At 38.5% G+C, this 24,163-nt stretch overlaps 1 protein-coding gene across 3 annotated transcripts in view; it reads left to right on the top strand.

Moving 5' to 3' along the window:
- The first annotated feature begins 19,808 nt into the window (after positions 1–19,808).
- Positions 19,809–24,163, top strand: part of LOC145772233 (gamma-1-syntrophin-like) — a 79,022-nt gene continuing 74,667 nt past the window's right edge. For 2 of the 3 annotated variants that reach the window (XM_082584085.1, XM_082584087.1), the window contains exon 1: positions 19,809–20,004. The gene's annotated coding sequence lies outside the window, so the exon portion shown is untranslated. Of the gene's footprint in view, positions 20,005–23,522; positions 23,658–24,163 lie in introns of those variants that run through there. The other variant, XM_082584086.1, reaches the window with a different exon arrangement.

Here is a 24,163-nt window from a genome sequence, read left to right on the forward strand (position 1 = left end):
AATGCACGATACCGTAGCTGTACGGGTATGAAGTCCTAAAGTCCACAAAACTTGCTTGGATTCTTCCACTTGAATCTACAAGCACAGATGGATTGTCTTTTAATCTTCTTTCTTGCCAATGAATGTCAAAGTTATTTTTCTTCAGTACCAAACTGAGAAGAAATGTCTTTACTTTTCTTTGCTTCTGTAAGAGTGTAGACTACCAACCAACAAATCTTCTTTTATTATTTCTTGTACTTCTAAGTAGTTCTTCTGCACTAGCTGACAACAAACACGTCGTTTATTTTTTATGCCTTCAAGTGCTTCTTGGCCTACCAGCTAACAAAAATCGTCTTTTATTTTTCTTGCTTTAATTTCTTCTTGACCTACCAACTGACAAGAACTCGTCTTTTATTTTTTATGGTCACAGCGGTAAACCATAATCTCTTCGTGGGAAGATTGTAACATAAGATTCCCGAATCCGTTCGTCTATATGTATCGACCGAAAAAGAAACACTCCTTGAAACGTCTATTCAATAAGTGTATTCTTGTAAAATTAGCCCGCGGCTATCGAAATCGAGATGCAACGCCTTACACCTCTAAAAACTGTCACTACGATACAGATTACTTGGATAAAAGACGGAGAATTTGTCCAGCTAGCAAGCACCAAATAAACCAGTTAAATGTGCGACCGACTTCCAACAAACAACTTCGAGAATGAATCAGAAAAATTTGTGATAACTCAAAGGCACGTCAGCAGTAGTGTGACGCAATATTTCATGTTTAAACAGGTTTCAAACCGAGACAGGTTTCAACAGGTTTGACACAAGTCTTACGAACGATGGTGCAATTTTGGCTCATGTTTTAGGAATTTCCATGACGTAAGATTCAGTAGACCTGAACGGTTTTTATATGACGTTTGATTAGGTGAACAATTGTCTGGAACAGCGTTATGAAGAGTGCTGATGGTCGTGAGGGGAACACGTCTTGATGCGTTTAGCTCATAGCAAAGAAGAGCAAGGCAGGCAAAGAAAACCCCACAAAGAAATCCCACCACGGGCAAAGCCATTTCAACCGCAACGCACCAGGCCTTGCACGACTCACAAAAAAGATACAACTTGACGATGCGAATCAATGACGAAAACAAACTAGCAAAAACAACATCATCATCTTGCGGAAATTCAATTATACCCAGAGAAGTTATGTCTTGAAGATGTCAAGCGTGCTTTGATATAAAGTTGCGTTGATAAAGCGATAATTTTAGACCCCAGTCAGCTAAACTCGTCACTTCCACACCGATCCAACGTTTGTTTACTTTGAATTAATGCAAAAATGATAGGCATCGCTAGCTGGGACGTAGTAGTGGCATGTCACAGTAATATGAGAAATTTGGGTTACCATATGTTTTACACGTTAAACCATAATAAAAGTGAAAAAAAAATTCGGCATATTACGTTAAAAAAAATGGATAAACAAACAGACAATAGCATGACGATCCAGTCCAAGGTATTGATATAAAACAACTGGTTGGAGCACATGGCCACCGTTTCACCGAAAGATGGCGATTGGTCAAAGAGGATGGAAAAACTTTTGCAGACTCTGTAGACAAAAAACACAGGAACCAGAAAGCCAGCAAGGAATTCTCGTTTTGAAAGCTCTGACAAAAGTACGCGGGGAATGGTGATCAGACCGCAATGGGCCAAACTCTTTTCAAAATCGTTTTATGATAGCATGTTAAACACAAAGAACGTGTATTATCGCCAAGTCACGTTTTCCATAGGAAGCGTTTCCTTTCATATGATTTTTTTTTTTTGGCTCTATCCTTTTTGCTCAAGTTGACTAAATGTTTCGACCATTATGCTCCAAAACAACAATTCAGTTAATGAAATTTCTTTTTCAAACAACAAACAAAAGCCCATGCAAATCATACAGCTGAAGCTATCTAATGCAGCATTGAAGCATTGAATTTTTTTTCTTAGTGGGATTTTTGGAAAGTTTTTTGCTTGACTAAGCGTTCAATATTAGGTCGAACAGACGATGTGGCAACTCTCAACTGCATACTAAGATTTTCATCTGTCAGCCTCGACCTGTAACGACCTAAGAAAATAGCAAAGGAAAGGTGTACCAGTGAAAGCATGAAATAGCTTTGAGATGTCTTTAATGCATGAGCGATTGCCAAATTGTTTTGCGGGCGGCACAAAATTCTTTGACGGGCCGCAGGTTCGTCACCTCTGATTTAAGACAAGATCAAACTGATGTTGCTCACTATTAATGCTGTGAGACCTAAAGATAGATTCACAAGTAGGCTACTAAACCAGCAGTGGTACATGTAACGACTTAAGAAATTCGGGAACTTTAAAGGCATAGTAGCCTAAATGAAATTTTCAAACGGGAATTAAGCATTAAAATGCGTAAACTGAATATTCAAGAATACATTTCAAAAAAATTACCGAAAAAAACTGGTTTTCGATCAATGTTACATTCTGTTTCTTTTACATTCTTCAATGTTACATTGTTGTTACATTCTGTTACTTTTACTAAGTTCAATGTTACATTTAGTTTTAATTTTTTCAAAATGACCAAAACTGGAAACACTGCTCGAGAATACGTCACTATCGACAGCAATTACAAAAGCCACGTTACCACATCTGATGTTTTAATATCAGATCTGATGTTTTGAGCACACTGTCTGATGCCTTGATGTTGAAATGTGATGTTTTGATGTACATACATACATAACTTACAGTTAAATCACCTGCAGTAACAACTATTGCCCAATCAGCTGATTGCTAGTCTATAGTGACGTAGACTATACAGTCAGTCAAGCTGCTCACGCCCATTCCTGTTTTGAAAGCTCTGACAAAAGCACGTGCGGAATGCTGATCAAACCGAAATGGGGCAAATTTTATTGAAAATCGTTTTATGGTAGCATGTTAAACACAAAGAAAGTGTACAATCGCCAAGTCAGGTTTTTCCTTTAGTATCCCTTTAATATTCATCATCATCATTTTGTTCCTTCCTCGTATGGAGGGTTGGATACAATGCGCCATTGTTCTCGACCATGAGCTGTGCGTACTGCACATTCATAAGTTAATTTTGTCCATTTTGTGATGTTTGTTGTCCAAATCATTCTTGGTCTGCCTTTACTTCTTTTACCGTTTATCTTCCCTTCTATTAATGATCTTTGTAATGAATTTTGCCTTATTGTGTGTCCGAAATACTTCAATTTTCTTCTTTTGACTGTTTGTAAGAGCATTTTGCTTGAATTGAATTTGGAGAGTACTTCATCGTTAGTGATCTTTTGTTTCCATGAAATTTTTAACATTTGCCTGTATGTCCAGAGCTCGAAGGCATCGATCCGTTTCTCCATTTTTTGTGACATTGTCCAAGTTTCGGAATTGTATAATAGGGTCGACCAGATATAGCATTTTAATATCCTGAGACGAGTTGATAAATTTAAACGTTGATTGGTTAAAATATTTTTCATTTTTCCAAATGTAGTTCTTGCAATTTCTATTCGTCTAAGAATTTCATGGTCACACCTCCCATCTTCAGTTATTAAATGACCAAGATATGAAAAAGATTTTACTTTTTGTATAATTTCGTTGTCAACCTATAATTTGGATGTCGTGTACAATGTCGTGTACAAGTTCACTTGTTCGCATGACGCGAATTGTACATACATCGGTATGTCTACGCGGCATTTGGCCACGAGAGTGAGGGAGCACTTGGATTTAACTAATTTGAACAAGCAAAGTGCCATTAAAGATCACATATTCGATTGTCAAACATGTTCAAATAACAAACCATCCTTGGAGTCCTTTAGAATTATGCGTAAATGTTTCACCGAATTCGACACTAAAATCCACGAGGCTTTGCTAATAAAATCATACAATCCTCGCCTCAATACACAGTTGTTTGCCTCAGGTGCTTCTTATCTACTCAACGTCTTTTCTTGATACGTCATATGTTGCGTCTTTGCCTGGTGTAATTTAAACGCCACGTGATGTGCCTTTCTTCTGTTCTGCCGTTTCATTTTGCATTTCGTTTTTCAATTCAGTGTTTAGATCAGTCATTCATTTTCATTGTAGATATGATAAGCAGTTATTTTTTGTTACTTGATAAGGGCTAACGTGTGTATGGCCGAAAACGTTTGTAGCTTATAGTTTATGTTCAATTTTAATCCATTATGTTAAATGCCGTGTGGTTGCTTGGTTGTATATGTCTGTGGCTATAATTTGGAGTACTGAAGTGTCTGGTGATTTTGAGATTATCATTGATTTGGTCTTTTTAGCGTTAATTTTCATATTAAATTCTTTACCAATTGAGTTAACATTGTCCAATATTTCTTGAAGATCTTCTTGTGATTCAGCCAACAGAACAGTATCATCAGCATAGCGTAAATTTGTTATATTCAAGCCACCAACTTTTACTCCTCTCATATCATCAATGGATCGAAAAATCATTTCTGTATATAAATTAAAAAGACATGGAGAAAGTACACATCCTTGGCGTACTCCACGCTTGATATCAATTCCTTTAGACAAATCTTTTTCCATGCGAATAAATGCTTTTTGATTCCAGTACAAATTGATAATAAAACGTAAGTCTTTGCCATTCATACCAATATTGGACAAACAATGAATCAGTTTCTAATGGTTAACTCTATCAAATGCTTTCTCATAATCAATAAAACATGCATATACATCTTTATTTACTGCATTGTAACTCTCACAAATTGTTCTGAAGTTAAGTATCCCCTCTCATGTTCCTTTACCAGTTATAAATCCACTTTGAGTCATGCTAACCTCATTCTCAATAGATTTTCGATTTCTTATTAAAATTATTCTCAACAAAATTTTCAGTACATGACTGATCAAACTTAATGTTCTAAAGTCACTGCAGTTCTTTGCTTTGGATTTCTTTGGTAGTCTGACAAAAACAGTTTCATTCATTTCTTTAGGTATAAATCCAGTCATATATATTTCATTACATAATTTGTGTATGCGTTTTAAACTTATGCCATTGAGTACTTTTAGCATTTCTGGATAAATGTTATCCTTTCCTGCAGCTTTATTACATTTCTGATCTTGAATGGCTTTCTCAACTTCAGATATCGATATTTCTTCTCCTTCATTATTGGTAATTTCAGGCATACATGTTCTATCATCATCATATAATTCTGTTACATACTCTTCCCATCTACTCTTTATATCCTCTTCCTGAAATAACATTTTTCCTCCACTATCCATGATGCAGCTGTTTGCTTGTTCAACTTTCTTCAAACATGTTAGCTGTTTAACTTTATTGTGTAATTCAAGTGACTTATGAGATGCTTCTAGATGTTCTATTTCACTGCATTGATTTTCCCACCACCTTTGTTTAGCATCTTTGCATAATTGGGATATTTCCTTATTTAAAGCTTTATATTTCTTGTGATTATTGAATTTGATTTTCTTTCTCTGTTGCATTAAGTCAAGTATCTTCTCAGTAATCCAAGGCTGTTTAATATTTTTCCTCTTTGATGGTAGAATGTTAATTAGTAGCTGCATCATTTAAGGTTTCTTTAATTTCATTCCAACTTCTATCTATAGTTTCTTGTGTAATTACATGAGGAATTTCTGTTAATTGAGGAAGTTATGTCGGTATGTTCTGACATATTTGTTCTTTTCACTCTTTTTAGCTTTATTTGGATTTTCATAACAACTGGATTGTGGTCAGACATTATGTCACATCTTGGATACGTTTTAACTTGTCTTACTGCATTTCTGAACCTCTGGTTTATCATAACATAGTCAATTTGATTCCGAAATTGATAACCTGGACTTTGCCATGTATACAACCGCCTAGCAGGATGTTGAAAAAGAGTGTTCGCTATTACTAAATCATTAAGTTTACAAAATTCCAGCAACCTTCTTCCACGTTCATTTAAATTGCCAAATCCATAACGACCAGTTGTGGGATATTCATGATGATCACCCACTATTGCATTAAAATCGCCCATTACTATATTAACTTCTCCACTTTTAGTATATTTAAGTACATCCTTTATTGACTCATAAAACAACTCAATCTCTTCATCGGTATGTTCTTGGGTTGGTGCATAGATTTGTAATATATTTACAATAAATGGTGCTGCAGACAATTTAATCATCACAACTCTGTTAGAAATTGGCCAATATCAAATGACTGAGTTAGCTATTTCTTTTTTCATTATCATACCGACGCCGTACATATGCTGTTCTCCTCCTGAATATACAAAAACAAATCTATCTTCTGTCACTTTACCATCACCTATCCATCTAGTTTCACTTATCCCAATTAAATCAAAGTTCATGACCGACATCTCTTGTTTTAAATTTTCGTATCGACCTGCTTTATAAAGGGTTCTTACATTCCATGTTCCTATTTTGAGTGCCCTTTTTCTAGTATTTAGCAGTCTACCATCAGACTTATGCCTTCCAGAGAGATTTGGGCATAAGCCATCATCACGAGCAGCTGTACACATAGAAGAGGTTCCTCCTTCCCTGTAGCTTTTAGGGGACTTCACAGCAGGGGGCCCTGATCAGTCTCCATGACTCATTTTCGTTTTAATAGCTAGCATTGTTTACTATGGAATATATACTTGGTAAGGCTCCAATTTTTTCCAAGGTGACCAGCCACTGTACTCTAAATGTCAAAAGTGTGCCTAAACGGATCACATCGTTTTGCTATCATGCCTTCCAAGCCATTGACTATTTATGGTTCTTCTGCCTTTTCAGCCATTCTAGACTTTATGCACTTAAAGGGATTGACTTCCCTACCATGTTAAAGCTGTTCTAACACGCGCCTCATTTAGTTTAGCCAGCATTATGCCGTTACCAGGGTGTGGCCGTTGGTGTGCATTACCAACTTCGTGGAGCCATAAATGAGACTTGGGGTTTATATGATATTATTAAGAGGTGACTAATATGTAAGCGTGGAAATGGAACCTACTGTATTAAGATTATGCAGCGCAGTAACTGAGGGGCGCAACGGCGTGCTCAAGAGTTAAAACATACGTGAAATTATGATAACTATTGACACAAGTTAAAGAGGGCACAGACATGTGGGTTAGCGCGGCATTAATTGGAGTAGAATGCTTATTAGGGTGGCTCATTTTCCTTGATGTTTTTTAAACTTTTTGTCAGTTTGGAATAATGTTCCATTTTGCTCACTGATATTTGCAAAACCAAAAATTTTTGTTGGGGGTTGACCTTTGACCCTGGTTCACCCAAGGAGAAATTCTGAATTTTTCTGAAAAATTAGTAAATTTTGAAGTGGTTTAGCAGTATCTGAAGAGGGGATTTCTCAAAATTTGACCACGTGATTTTGACATCATTTCCTCTGTTAACTTCCACATGGAACATCTTCACCCTACTCCAAGTCTGAGCGTCACTAATAGTGCATTCTTTTAGTGTCATTTTGGTTGATTTTACAGCCTTTTCGCAGTCAGTGAATCTATATCATATAGAGTTATAGACCAACAAAAATTTTTGGCATAAAAGATGAGAGTCATTTTAGAGTATTTCAGGGCCCTTGATTCCGAAAGTGCACTTAGTTTTTTCGAATTGGCTTTAGTTTTCGAGATATTCGACAATGAAAATCTTTTTGGAATCGTTACTGAAAAGCTTTCAATTAGCAAATTACTTATTTTCAGCCCTGTTTACCATTATGATGTCATAATTGCACTTGTCTAGTTCAATTGGTTCATATTGCACGAAAGGTCAAAACGCAAGCAAAGGTTGAAATGAACTGTGTTTAACGTAAGGGGGACACAAATATTCAATGAAAACAGTTGTGAATCAGTAAGCCTACATCACAAGAAAAATATCCAGAAAGTCATGTGTTTAGGAATGCAGCTTTATATTGAAAAGGTAGGCCTACTGAAATGGACACTGTACAAATGAAATTTTATTCTAAGCCTTTGCTAAGACCAAGTCTTTGCTGCAAGAAGTTTTTTTCTAGTCTTTAGGCTAAATAAATGGCATATAGGCTAATAAAATATGCCTTTGACAAGTACCCAAGTAGCAAAGATTGGCGTCTAGCCAGCTCCACGCTAGCGAAGTTATTGGCGACGCGCCAGCGATAATCGCCAGCCAGCCGCCACCGATCTGCTCATCGCATAGCCGGCGTAACGCTGGCGAAATTCGACAATAAAGTCGGCTGTGCGTAAGCGCCTCGATCGCGAAAGTCGCTCAAGTTATAGTTAACGGTGCGCTGTCTGTACGCCAACGAATTTCGCTAAATATACTGGCACGTTTTTGCGGCTGCGCGCGCTGTCGCTGGACTGACGAATGTCGCCCTGCTGAAGCCCTTTTTTTTCGGCCACCAGCAGCAGCTGTTGTTTGCGAAATTATCAAAACAAAACACTAAAACTTTTTGAAGCATTTCGTGTATTAATTGTCTTTTTGTGGTTAAAGCGAGACGCAATTCAAGAATGTAAAACAACGAAAACAATGAAGATTTTTCATACACTGTCTTACCACAGCTCCATTTTCGTAACACAATGCAAAAAAAATGTTTCAGTAATAATGAATGGCGGTTTTTCTGATCATTTGTAATACAAATAACAGAACAATTTACAAATCCAAGCCATGTGAGAGCAAAGCTAAAGACTATAAACATGAGATTATTTGTAAAAGCCCAGCAGCTGTTAAAGTGAATTTTGACAGTTTTCGCAAAACAATAATTTTTAAGCAAAAAATTCTATTAAAAAAAACTTTCTTGGTTTTCGAAACTATAATGAGTTTGATTAAAATGTTTGCTTGCAACATTTACCTTAGGCCTAGGGTAGGGGTAAGTAAAATTTACTCCCGGTTAGAAACCAATTGTGTACTACATACGACAGTATCATAATTATATAAGCATATATGATAGGTATTGCAATACGTCAAAATCACAGCACTGGAAGAAAATACACAGCAACATCAAGAACACTACTATTGCTTCCACTGTACTCTATGATGTAATAAAGATTAATACGTAGCCAGCATGGAAATTCAAATTAATGAGTTTTTTGTGCTGTCTGGCTTTGAGGGTTGCCAGCACGGCAACCACAATTATAGGGAAGGGCGCCTGAACGACGACCATAACGCATATTCGTTTGCACATCTGTTGTGGCTGTCATGCTGGCAACCTTCAAAGCCAGATAGCACAAAATTCAAACCCTCATAACATACCATTGCATGAAAAAAAATGTAAATCCACGTAGGATACATGCAGTATACCAACAATCATGAGTGATTATTGCGTTCCGACATCCATTAGGTAAATATAAAAAAAAAAATGGAAACAGGTCGTTTTGACGCCAAAGAGCTTTGGTTCGGGTTAATGTTAGGGATTAGGACTGGCGGCAAAACACACCTCCGAAAACACGTTTGAATAACAACATTAAACATATTAATTAAATGATTCATAACATTAAACTCGACTTCACTACAAAAATTAATATTAGTAAATAGACGGCACAACAGTGTTTGGCAATAGCTTGTCGGGATAAAATTGTCCCCAAATGCAACTACTGTACGAAGGAAACAAACCGAATTAAGAGGCACGCAAAAATAATAATTCGCAGCAAGATGTTAAAAGAGAACACTAAAAGGTCAACAAACAATCAAAAAACAGATAGCCTTCATGTAGCGTCCGAATTTTTATCTGCGCCGGAAGTTTTGTTTGCCCGGTTCTTTTTTTTTCATTTCTGTCACCAGCCGCCTTCAAATACCGCTTCACTGCGGATTTGATAACTTTGTCCGCCGCCTTGGCTTGCCTTCGAATCACATCTGTAATAATACAATATGAGCTCTCTGTGAAAACAATTTCGCTCACAACAACAACTTAATTACACTACTAACTCATTATTAGGGATCGAACCGATGGCAAGTATCCTTAACCTGCATGAGGACATGAGAGGGTTCATTACAATTAAATGTACTGTATAAGCCCCCCTATGACGTAGCAAGACGGGTAGTAATAAAAAAAAATTGTAATTAGGAAACGTTCAAATATTACGTAACGCCTTCGACGGGGGGGGGGGGGTTATGTAAAGCGTTATGTTAGCGTCACATCGGTGGGGGAGGGGTTTAATATAATTCATCAGTGATAATACTCAGCATTATTGAAACATCGTTTGTGATAAGGTGCTGCTGAAACCCGTGTTTTATCCTGCAACAACAACCACGCATGTGATATTGGGAAGGCATGGCTAAATAGTAGAAACTGATATATTACAGGACGTTGTCACATTTTAACGTTTATATTACAGAAAAATATTCCATTCCTTGATAAATCTTCCAATTTCTCAATCCTCAGTTGATTTGATTTATATTTAACTTCCATTCATGAAAACAAAGAAGCCTGGCATTTTCCACCATCGTATTGTAGTATGCATGGCGTTAGCAATAGCATTGCAGCACTTATTACTGACGGTAGCTCATAAAACTACTTAAAATTTAAGTAAGTTTGTAAAACTTACTTAAATTTCAAAATCGTAAAACGATTTTGAAATTTAAGGATAAGATCATTCTAAAATCGTAAAACTACTTAAACTTAAAATTTAAGTCTTAAATATACAATTATATAAATACAAACTTACCAAATAACACTTTTTTATTTTCAGATCAAGAAAGGTAGTTTTTTCGTTTTTTCCACTCCAATTAAACTGAGCGGCCAGATCGTCATTCATTAAAAGTCGCATAACTCTCCACACAGTTTCCGTACAATCATTTCCTCCAACCGTTGTTATTTTCCATCGCTGTTAAATGAACATCCACACGTTAGGCAATAGTCAGTTTAGAACTGAACAAGGTAACAAGCGAAGTCTAGATCGTAAACTCAAACCAAACAACCACACGTTCTATATATTGGTTAATCGTTAGGTTATTCTTTAAAAATTATCATAAATTGGTTTAATAAACATGATTCTATTTTACAAACTAAGTTATTTCTGCACACAAAATGTATGTGGAAGCGTTTAGAGCAAAACAAACAAGTTTTAAAAATTGAAACTGAGCAGTTGAATAATTAAAAGCCCAGACAGCAAAATCTGTCATTTTTACATTGGTTCAATGTCCGCAGACGTCACATCAATGTAAAAATGACGGATTTTGCTGTCTGGGAGGTTCTAATCTTTTTTGAGTATGATTTACTGTAGTTACCACCTGCAAAGCGAAAACAAACATGTAACTAATATGACAACAGTTACTTTATAGGTGCAATAACAAATATTTTGTCAACACGTCATGTTAGAATTTAACTGATCGGTTGTTGCATGACATAAGGCTGGTGTAGCCATGTCGGAATAGGATTGCATGTACCTATTCCGACATGGCCTACCGCACATGTAGCTTGTGGCATAAAAGTGTAAGTTATAACAAATGAGTACAGTGACTTACAATGGCTGCCAAAACATCCGCATCTTCTTCTAACTTTTCTTCCAGATCAAAAAGAGAGCGTTTGTTAGCTTTCTTAAATCTTCATGTAATTAAGGTTAAAACACAATAGACTAGGACACAGTTCCCTCTTTCGACACTTTCTTACATGCTGTAGGCGTAACCGGGTACACCAAAATAAGTGCAAAGTAAGCTTTACTGTACAGCAGTCTACCAAATAACTGAGCAAGCGCAAAAGACAATTGATTAGACAAACAGGCTCTTCAAATGAGATCAACCGCGTGTTTGAAATGGCACGTGACTTCAATCAAGCGCAACTAAACGGTATAATCAAGCGCGAAGCTCGGCCTTTCGTACGAAACCAACACCATCTGACGAAACTCGACGGCGCGTTGCCAGCGGAAAGCGAGTGAAAATCGAAAGCGCGTCTCGCTCGAAAGTCGACGGCGCGAAGCTAGCAGAAAACGCTCACATTGGCGACATCGAAAATCGTTAGCTGTAGGACAGCGCCTGACTGGCGAATATCGTCATGACTTTACAGAAAAAAAATCATGACGATATTCGCCAGTGAGGCGCTGTCCTACAGCTAACGATTTTCGATGTCGCCAATGTGAGCGCTCGCCGCCCTGATGACGCCAGCTGCACGCCGACTATTGCTACCTGGGTTACCACCACAAGCCAACCAACCGAGAGGAGTGAGTAAAGCATGCGGTTCACTACGATTTTCACCAACACGTTCTTCTTTTGCCCACATCAAATAAGCGTTGTCGTTGCCAATCAGTACATCTACAGTACTACAATCATTCAAATGAAACATATTCACGTCATGAAAATGACGGAAACCATTTAAATCTTGTTTATGCGGTAAAGTTTTAACCTCATCAGCCCAAGCTGGGTTAACCACCGAAGTTATATCACAAAACAGTTCATCTGTCTCTAACGACTGGATGTTGAGTTTGACAAGGTTAGCACAAGTAGCTTTCTGACCAGCCAGGGTATCCATTTTAAACGACGCTTTATCGTACGGTTTAAGATCAAGTTCACACACCAAGTCACTCGAAACAAACGTCAACTGCGAACCAGGATCATGCTGACAATACACCAACTTCGATTTGCCAGTCATTGGATTCAAAACACGAGCAGCAGTAACGCGGTTAAAAGCTGCTTTAACATTTCCAATCTTAACATTACGCACAGAAACTCTGGCACGAGCATCATCTTTCCCAACCGAATCCAGAGAATCACGTGACGTCACATAAAAATCATGCAGAAGAAAATAGTGTTTCCTATCGTTGTTAGGCCCACACTTACGACAGTTATTTGCATGAACGCAATCCCTAACCATATGCTGGCGCAAACAATTCAAGCATTTGCCAGCTTTCACAATGACATCTCTCCGATCTTTAGGTGTCAAGCGCAAAAATTCTTTACAATTAGACAAAAAATGATATTCAACTTGACCACGTGACGAACAACAAATGCATGCCGGTAGGTTTTTACGTCTGGCTTCACCACCGCGCGGTGCGCCAACAACAGTCGAGTACTGCGAACTCCCTGACATCACATCATCGTGGGGTTTTACGGACGTCTGCCTAACCGGACATGAAGGCAATTTTCCTTTGCCAAACTTTTTAAAATGCTGCGACTCACCAGAATCGCCCATTGGCATAATGCTAAAATCAGTCGACTTACGCGTTTCCTCTCGTACAACAAAATCGAACAAACTCTGAAAAGTAGGCTCATTAGTGCCACCATACTGATCACCTAAAAAGTCAAGATAACGCTGCTTAGCGTCAAACGGGAGTCGCTTAGCCAAATCCAAAACAAAACGTCCTTCTAATTTATCACGCTGACCATAAGCTTGCGCATAAAGCAAACACTGCGATAATTCATCTTTAAACTCTTTCAGATCACTGGAAGAGGTCGAAGTCAATTTGCTACCATAGCGATACTTTCTAATTTCCGGTTCTGCAAAAAGACCTCCACGAACCCCAAAACGCTGGGACAAGCGAGCTAACGACATTTCTATCCTGTCTTCCTCTGACAAGCCAGGGGTGTCAGAAACCAAATTAGCAATCGTTTGCGCAGCTGTTCTAACACAAGCTGCTTGTAACAAAGTCAAACAAGTCCCCTTAAAGGGCGAAGCTGCCATTAAGGCCGTAACACGATTTTTAAAGAAGATAAATGGCATATTATTACCAGAGGTGGGCACCCGCTACTTTTAAAGTAGCGCGCTACCCGCTACCGCTACTTGGGCCAAAGTAGCGCGCGCTACCGCTACCCGCTACTAATTTACAAAAGTAGCGCGCTACCCGCTACCGCTACTCGGGCCAAAGTAGCGCGCGCTACCGCTACTTCTTCCGCTACTTTTGTCTAAAATGACACTAGGAAACACGCAAGTCCATAGTGACGCAAAAATGACCTTGAAAACGAATGTTACCATTCGTTTACGCTGTCATTTTAACGTCGTTATAGAAAACACATTCTAAGGGAAATTTATTGTTACGCATCTTTCAAAAACACGAGCATTTCAAAATGAGAGTCACTATAAGTCCTGCCCGCTTTGACTTAAGCACATCTTTTCCAACAGAGAAAAGTCTCTCCACCGCAGCACTGGAAGGAATGGGGGTGTTGTATTTAATGAATTAACTCCTATGTTTTAACTCGGTATTCGAAAAGCTCAAGGACTTGCTCTTGTCCGATAAAAAGGCGTTCACAATTGTTGCTTCCTTCTGCACCGAAGTTTCACGGGATGGCGCAAACACTCCAAAAAATACATCCTTGGAGTCATGACTGGTGTTGGTGTCACTCTTCTCGGTATCAACCTGGCTTGATGTCTCCCGCAACAGTCGAATTACATCTGTCTTGACTTTTTCTCCCAGTGCGTCAACATCATCCGTGGAAACGTAGTGCAGAAATTGTAGTCACGACGTCTTGAAGGAGGGATGAAGACATGATGCCATAACGCATTTCATGTTGTTGAAGCACTTGTTGAATCGTTTCTTCACCCCTTCAAGGACTTTCACTTTCAACTCCACACAGGTCACATGATCACTGATCTCGGTCAACTTCTTCCCGCAAATTGTGATGGTTGGAAGCAAGACTCCGTAATATGCCTTGGACTCGCCCTAGAGAATGTCTAAAGCCTGGCAGATAGGCTTCATCACACGGAGATATTCGCCGAAGAAGTTGACGTCAGCTAGAAAAGACCGAAACTTTGCAACCAAGCCGATTATATAGCTGCTTGACCACGCTAGTATTGCAAAAAAGAACAAGCATTTTTTTCAATTTAAATTAAAAAGTAGCGGGTAGCGGGAGTGCGACTGAAAAAAGTAGCGCCTCTCCCGCTACCGCTACTTTGGAATTAAAATAGCGCCGCTACTGCAGCCGCTACTCCAACTAAAAAGTAGCGCCGCTACCGCTACTTTTACCAAAAAAGTAGCGCCGCTGGTAGCGCCGCTACAAAAGTAGCGCGCTACTGCCCACCTCTGATTATTACCATCGTAACCAATCAAGGCCGCCTTATCGAAAAACGTCCTACTATTTTGGTATTCAAAAAAGCAATCCTGCTGTTGAGAACTCGATTTAGCGGGAGAAGACAAGCTATATCCCTTAAGGGGCTGAGTGGGCTCAGTCACATGCACAGCCCGACCACGATCCTCACACACGTTAAAATCAGGAGACGCAATACGCCTCTCACAACCACCCAAATTACGTGTAGCTGGGCGATCAAAACCTAGCGGCGCAGAAAACTGTGAAGGGGGCAAAGCATTACTACTAATGGCGGCCCCGTGACCTGTACGCTCTGGGGGAGGAGTTCGGTTGTAATTCGCAGACCTTGGCTCTACAGCATTCGGAAGACCCTTAGCCGCGGCCCTGAGACCTCCTGAAACAGCTGGAAAACGTGTGGATTGCCCTGGTCTACTCACAGGTTGAACGGGCGTTTGGAAAAGGTTATGTAAATTAAACTGCGATTGATGTTCATTTCTGGAATGCCTAGAAGAGCTCTTCTTAGAGCTACGCCGGGAGCCCGCCTCTGATCGATATTCAGCTAAAACTACCTCTTTACGTTGTTCAGCCCTCAACTGAGCGTCTTTGAGTGCGAACTCAGCAGCTCTCGCTTCGGCTCTCGCGGCGGCCTCAGCTGCTCTCGCTTCGGCCTCAGCTCTCGCGGCAGCCTCAGCTCGAATGGCCTCAGCTGCTCTCGCGGCAGCCTCAGCTCGAATGGCCTCAGCTCTCGCGGCAGCCTCAGCAGCTCTCGCTTCGGCCTCAGCTCTCGCGGCAGCCTCAGCTCGAATGGCCTCAGCTCTCGCGGCAGCCTCAGCAGCTCTCGCTTCGGCCTCAGCTTGTATCTGGAGCTCCTCTCGTCTTAGCTGCAGGTTAATTTGTGCCACTATCCGAGACGAAGTCCTAGACATCCTAGTGCTTACATTTGAGGCGCTATCCTCAGGATGTATGTCAGCATCCAACATATCTGAGAACTCACTTTCTTTTTGTTCAAAGTTATTTTTTAACGAGTTAAATTCGGGGTCTACCCTATCACGAAGTTCTGCCACGATCGCAGAGTTAAAGATTTTAGTCAAAAGAGCATGGAAATGCCGTAATTCCTCTTCTAAAGTAGATAACTTAGATCTAAAAATTAACAGTTCCTGCTTATCACTCAAAGAACCTAGGGCTACAGAAAGTTTCCCAATTTGAGTCAAAATATCCCGTCTAAGATGCCGGGCCTCTCGAACTGACTTAGCCTCATCGTTAATGGGTCCCTCCCCAGAATAGCTTGCCCGACCGCAAAGAACATCATCAGGCTTAAACTCAGTCGAGACTACGGCGGTCGAGTCCTTGTCGCCACCGAGTGTAGACATATTAAATGTTGGGGCTAAATTAACAATTAAAAAAATTAAGTTACACAAACACACAAATTATTAGGCTACAGTAGTTATAAAAAACTTAACTGCAAAGACCGTAAAAATACAAAAAAGAATTTAAATGCACGATACCGTAGCTGTACGAGTATGAAGTCCTAAAGTCCACAAAACTTGCTTGGATTCTTCCACTTGAATCTACAAGCACAGATGGATTGTCTTTTAATCTTCTTTCTTGCCAATGAATGTCAAAGTTATTTTTCTTCAGTACCAAACTGAGAAGAAATGTCTTTACTTTTCTTTGCTTCTGTAAGAGTGTAGACTACCAACCAACAAATCTTCTTTTATTATTTCTTGTACTTCTAATTAGTTCTTCTGCACTAGCTGACAACAAACACGACGTTTAATTTTATGCCTTCAAGTGCTTCTTGGCCTACCAGCTAACAAATTCGTCGTTTATTTTTCTTGCTTTAATTTCTTCTTGACCTACCAACTGACAAGAACTCGTCTTTTATTTTTTATGGTCACAGCGGTAAACCATAATCTCTTCGTGGGAAAATTTTAACATAAAGTTCCCGAATCCGTTCGTCTGTATATAATGACCGAAGAAACACACACTTGAACTTCTTATCAAACAGTGTATTTCTGTAAAATTAGCCCGCGGCTATCGAAATGACTGGTGCAATGCCTACACCTCTAAAACTGTCACTACGATACAGATTACTTGGATAAAAGACGGAGAATTTGTCCAGCTAGCAAGCACCAAATAAACCAGTTAAATGTGCGACCGACTTCCAACAAACAACTTCGAGAATGAATCAGAAAAATTTGTGATAACTCAAAGGCGACGCAACATTTCATGTTTAAACCGGTTTCAACAGGATTGACACGAGTCTTACGGACGATGGTGCAATTTTGGCTCATGTTTTAGGAATTTCCATGACGTAATATTCAGTAGACCCGAACGGTTTCTACATGACGTTTGACCAGGCGAACAACCGTCTGTAACAATTAGGTTTAGCCTATTAAACAATCACCGGACCTCGGTAAATTAGCTGCTAACAGCATAATACACAGACAAGAAATAGTGGAGATAAAAGCGCTACCTGTGCTCTTGTGAATGACTGCTGTAAGATTAAGAAACAAGCAAAGAAAAATTGGTACCTCCAGCTGGATTCGAAGCTATGACCTTCCAATGAATACTTAGTTTTTCCAAAAAAAACAACAGAAGTTATAGGCTACTTTTCTTTTTACCCTCTCCTTCACTAGAATCACTACACTTAGTGCGCTATAGGACAAAGTCACTAGTCAGGAGACTGAAAACAATCGAAGCTACAGAAGAACATTTGCAAATTTATGACAAAAATGCTAACTTTCAAACACATCACAAGAACTTGTTACAACCAAATTGCGTTTTACGGTAGTGCTCATTGAAAATACATTAGCACTGTCATTTATGCTGATGTCATTAAGAATATTTTGGTCAATGTTGCAAACAATGCTAGTGTAGGGACCCGAATGAATTTCCATTGTTTTTAGCTCTCTACAAAACGTAATTCTCACATAACATTTACGTTTCTTAAAAACTCACTGAACCCAACAGTGAGAATAAATAGGCTAGTTGCGTTTCTTAAGAAAACTCACTTGTTGTGCACTGGGATAATTTTGATGGATCATTTTTTACTCAAATAACCTACCACCCGCAGCTTTCTCAAGTGAGTCTGTTAAAATGGCCATTTATTGCTTATTCAGTATATCCGCGATTCACCTCTGCAATGGAATCTCACTAGTAGGAGTTCAACCTAGTTCGTAAACATTGTTGGAATTTGCCAATTTTAAATTACGAAACTGTTTCTTTTTCCTTTTTCTGAAAGTGCTTTATATACCTCTGCACAAAACAATTTTGACATATAATATAAGATTTACTCATAAAATTCAATTTTTAACAGAGACTCATAATATTATTGAAAGTAGACTCAGACAGAGACTCACAATCTTAACAGAGACTCATAATATTACAGAGACTCATAATATTACTGAAAATTAACAGAGAACTCGAACTCACGAATAAAAGAACTTGAGACTCATTGTGTTATCACTCATAATATTATTGAAAGTAGACTCAGACAGAGACTCACAATCTTAACAGAGACTCATAATATTACAGAGACTCATAATATTACTGAAAATTAACAGAGAACTCGAACTCACGAATAAAAGAACTTGAGACTCATTGTGTTATCTCTACGCCATCGAAGCTTTGTTACGCCAGCAGCGGTTCTGCTGTTATCAAGGGGTTATAAACATTTAATATAAATAAAACCTAGAACCCCTGCACTAGCATTTAACCTTTCCTGTCCCAAAGTATTTCTCAGTCAGGTTTTCAATCTACGAAGATTGGAAAACGACCTCTCACAAGCAGCAAAGCTTACCGGGCAAAAAGAGGTTCTTAATCAGCTGGAGTATTTGAGAATAGAGAGGTTTTTTTCAACTCGGACAATGCCTGGTAAGCTCTTTTGGCATCGTACAGAGATTTTGGTGCTGTTGCCTTGCTGAATGAATCAATTTGATAACTCATCGATTGTCTATTCAGCTCTGGATAATTTTTGACCATTTCAGGAACTAAGCCGGTCTTGAAAATTCGTGCAAGTTCTTTATACTTTGCCAAATCAGAATTCAGGCTACTTTCAAACCTCTCGGTCAGTTCAGACATAACTCTGTCCATGAACTGATTGTAAAGTATTTTATATCTTAATGCAGTTGAGTGTCTGCAGTAGCTGCCATCGAGCCTCCACCCAATCTTTCAGGTCCTCTTCTTTGCCGTGGTGCTTGCAAATAAAATTAGCAGCAAATTTTTCCGGAATACCTTCAATGAAGGTCCTTCATTGTCTAGCGTCAAATCCAAGACAATTAGAACTGTGATTAAACATCAATAAAAGAAAAACAACAGCAATTCGAGATGCTTACAAACAACTAAATCGAAGTACAACTTCATAGCAACTAATTTTTTCTGAATTATTGGGGGGGATGCTGCCAAAATATTGGGGGGGATATATCCCCCCCTACCTCAAAGGAATCAAGATAAAAGAACTGAATTCCTCTTTGAAGATACCTTGCTTGTGCATGTGCATTGCTCGATGCTTCTGCACTTTGGCATGGTAGATAGGAGTAACAAATATTGTTTTACACACCACAAATAAAAAACAACCCCACTTAAATATTCAGTTGTGATGTCATAAAAGACTCAGAAAAATAAACATTGCAGGAAACATGCTCAGTGTGACCATACGGATTCAGAAAAAAGTACATAACAATAGAGAAATTATAATTAAATGTAATAAAGCACAGACATACTACTTCTGTTCAAATAAACTTTGTTCTGAAATCAATTAAAGTAGTTTAATCACAGTCTATTATAGAGACTGTGGTTTAATGATACGAATTTTAGTACAAAAAATAAAAAGGTCTGGCAGCACTACTTCTAAAAATATAGTTAGACTAGGTAATTTGATGACAAAAATTAACTACCGTAATATATTTTAAGGTTGCATACAGACGGTGACATAGGATTCAAAGAACCCAATTAGTCTAACAGTTTGTCTTTACATTTTCAACGTCTGAATAGTGAATAATATTCAATCGTCGGATTTGCAGAAGGCGTCGTTGGATTTTCAAAAAATCGCCGAATAGTCGCAGACCCTTTTATAAAAGTAACCAAACAAAGCTAAGCTACACCTTAACATTACTTTTAACAGGTAGGCTATAACATTTTTTTGTTAAATGTTGTGGAGTTGCTTAGCTAATAGCTATGTCTGTTTATGGTTGAAAAAGTACTGTAACCTCTTTACCCGAATTGTTTTATAAAAGTGTTCACCAGATTTATATAAATTCATATTTTGTAGTCGCCCAAATCAAGATGATGCATTTATGGATATTATGAAAAAAAATTATAGACTTTGTAAATTTTGATGCGAGGCAACTGTATCATGCCAATTGGGCAGTTTTATAAATAGACTATGATCAGATAATTTCATATTTTTTTGTTGCCCAAATCTAAGGCAGTGGCTATTTGACCGGCTCCGGTCTTTGAATCTGAAACACTATTTGACCGGTCATGACGTCACTACATAAGCGCTTTTTTCTTTTTCTCTTTCAGAGCAACAGACGAGAAGCGCCGATATAAGTTCTAACTTCAACACGAATTTTTCAACTCAGTCCGTGGCGCGTGCGAAACGTCTCCGGCTGCCAATCTAGAGGGGATGAGTTCGATACCATCCGGAAGCATTCTTTTTTTTCATTTTTTTTTTATCTAAATTTTGACCCGAAGCGCATTTTTGTGGTCAATTTTTAATTTGAGTAGCCTACAGCCCATTTTTTATTTCTTTTTAAGTGTGAGTAATACTGTTAGAGTTTTTTTAATTTGCTGGAATTTGAGAATTTCTCTTGGTAATTTTCCGATCGTCATAAGTGAACGTGTGTTGCCGAACGACCCTACATTTTTCTCTCAAGTTAGTTATATACAATACTTCTTTAAAAAATGGTTTTACCTTTATCATTTCTTTTAAAAGAAGTATTGTATATAACTAACTTGAGAACTATACTTGAGAACTATTAACTAACTTGGACTGTAGGCTACTCAAATTAAAAATTGACCACATAAATGCGCTTCGGGTCAAAATTTAGATAAAAAAAAAATGAAAAAAATAATGCTTCCGGATGGTATCGAACTCATCCCCTCTAGATTGACAGCCGGAGATGTATCGCACGCGCCACGGACTGAGTTGAAGAACACGTGTTGAATTTAGAACTTATATCGGCGCTTCTCGTCTTTTGCTTTGAAAGAGAAAAAGAAAAAAGTGCTTATGCAGTGACGTCATGACCGGTCAAATAGTTTTTCAGATTCAAAGACCGGAGCCGGTCAAATAGCCACTGCCCAAATCTAAACGACTACAGTTATGTAAATGGGAAAAATTAAGGCAGTGGCTATTTGACCGGCGCCGGCCTTTTAATCTGAAACACTATTTAACCGGCGCCGGCCTTTTAATCTGAAACACTATTTAACCAGCTCTGGTCTTTTAATCTGAAACACTATTTAACCGGCTCCAGTCTTTCAATCTGAAACACTATAGGCTATAACCGATAACATATATAACCTACATTACTGTGGTTGTTCACGAAAAAGCCACTACCTTAAATTAATGAATTCGTTCATTTTGGGGAAACTGCCTCACGCTAATTTGAGCAGTTGCATAAACGGACTAATCAGTTTTATCAAATAATTTCATGTTTTGAGCTGCCCAAATCAACACGGTGCATTTGTGAAAATTAATATAATTAGCTATATATATATAGCAAATTTTGCGATTTGATTTGGGCAGTTTCACAAAAGTATTACAGACATATTTTGGTGGCTGCCCAAATTGGCATGATGCTGTTGGTTAAATGCATTTCGTACTACAGTTTGATCACCATGCAATACAATACATCAATATTGTGTGGCCAAATGAAGATTTTGCGGCACATTTCTTGTGCAAATAAGAAGCTGTACTTAGTTTAATAGGTAAAAGATATTAATTTATAGTTTTTCTTAATTCATGCAATTTTGTAGCTTTTCATATAGCAATTTTTGCCCTAGTAATTGCAAGATTTTGCCCGAATTCGCGACGTTTTGAAACAACAGGGGGGGCGGCTGCCCCCTGGCTCGTACGGCTATGAGCGCAACTAAATGGTATGATGACGAAATTTTTGTAATCAAGCGCGAAGCTCGGCCTTTCGTACGAAACCAACACCATCTGACGAAACTCGACGGCGCGTTGCCAGCGGAAAGCGAGCAAAAATCGAAAGCGCGTCTCTCGCTCGAAAGTTGACGGCGCGAAGCTAGCAGAAAACGCTCACATTGGCGACATCGAAAATCGTTAGCTGTAGGACAACGCCTGACTGGCGAATATCGTCATGACTTTAAAGAAAAAAATCATGACAATATTCGCCAGTGAGGCGCTGTCCTACAGCTAACGATTTTCGATGTCGCCAATGTGAGCGCTCGCCGCCCTGATGACGCCAGCTGCACGCCGACTATTGCTACCTGGGTTGCTTGCTACAAGTTTGTGTTACTGCCTCTTATTGTGTCCATTAAGATGCTAGAATGCATTAGAAGATAGCGAGTGCACGGTTTCAGGGATAAGCGAAAATTCGATATTTTGAAAAAATTCAAACAAACGTTAATATTTTTTTGTGAAATTTGGTATAGGAGATACATTTACCAAAAGGAACAATATTACAAACTGACGAAAAATTTAAAAGAAAATTTTTTTTTTTTTGAGATTTTGAGCCAGCCTAATGCTTATTGAAAGCATGATGAGACACTGTAGGAAAACGATGCATGGTGAATGAGATTATAGTATGCTATAATCATAATAGTTGATCACAGTAGTTAAAAAAAATAATCTTCGTAGGTAAGGTGGCTGCTATGGCAACTACTGAGATATGCTATAATACAAAGTTGCATAAAGCAAGGAAGAAAGGCACATGTGACGTTACCAGCAATAGAGGTGTTGATCAAGGTTGAAGAGTTCTTCAAATTTTCCATTGTGAAACTCCATGTGATTCAAACAGATTTATTTAAGATTAGCCTAGTAGCCTACCACACACGTGGGGATTAAAGCAGATTGCGTTCAGTAGCCTACTGTCAACACGTCAGCTTATCGTTAAAGCATATTTGAACGAAAAGGAATTAAAAGGAAAGGATATACATGGCGATTGCCTGTTTATATACCAGAAAAAAACTAGAGGAGCGGAGTTTTGTTTCTTAATGTTCGTAAGGTTGATTGGATTCGAGCTTTTAAACGTCAAAAGAAAAGGTGTCTCTAGTAAATCACATAGGCTGGCTGTGTTGCCAAAGTCCAAATTTTAATAATTAAAATGACTATAAAGTTGATTAAAGTGGAATACAAATATGGTCATAATGCACCACTGCAGTTGATAGACTACACATTCTCTCTTTCTCCATCCTATTATTATTATGACTGCTCATCCACATCAATATTGGAACTAGAAAATTCAATCCACAACACTTTTCATTAGGCTGTCATTCAATACTACATGTGTGCTTCTCTCTGTTTTTGTTTTATTTTTTGCTATTTCTTTTTTGGGTTTTGTGACCGTGTTAACTACTGATATAAGTTATAGCCTAGGCTACTACATAATTTTTCATTCAGGCACGTTTTAAACCTTTCAAGGTTTTGCCACCCTTTCCGTTCGTTAACGTGCTGGTAGGTTTATATCGATTTTTGTAGTTACTATCTTTTTCGTCCCGGACGCGTTAATGACGAAAAATAAAATGATTGATTGATTGAGTCACGAATGGAATTGCTGGCTTCAAAAAACAAGCAACTACATCCAGTGGCGGCTGGTGAGTCCTAGAAATAGGGGTGCTGCGGACTCCCGCGGACTCCCGCGGCCTATGTCACTTTACATTTTGGATATACAGTAGATACGTTGCTTATTGCATGACATATTAAGTTCAAGCAGTTTTTTTCCAAATATGAGAAGTAGACCTATCCTAAAAAAAATCAGTTTTTCTAGTGCCTACCTATTTGCGTTCATCTGTAACTAACATAACACTAATCAGCGAAATTGTAAACTGCTAATTGGTTTATTGCGTAACACTTTAACAATGCGTAATTTCACAACGTGAAGGCGGATTCAAACTGGTGTCGCTATTGCGCCGTTTTAAACACAGCACATCGCTTTCCTATTCGCTTGTACAGGCAATTCAAGAAAACACGCGGCTCTACAACGTCACAGTCAAGTGTCTCTTTAGCTGTAACCTTGCGCAAAATATTTCACAGCAGGCAGAATTTCCAAATATAATTTTCACTTATAACAGTCAGCAATTCTGTGAACAGCGAACATAAA

The sequence above is a fragment of the Aplidium turbinatum genome, chromosome 6, assembly GCF_918807975.1.
Source record: "Aplidium turbinatum chromosome 6, kaAplTurb1.1, whole genome shotgun sequence".
In the NCBI taxonomy this organism is placed as follows: Eukaryota; Metazoa; Chordata; class Ascidiacea; order Aplousobranchia; family Polyclinidae; genus Aplidium; species Aplidium turbinatum.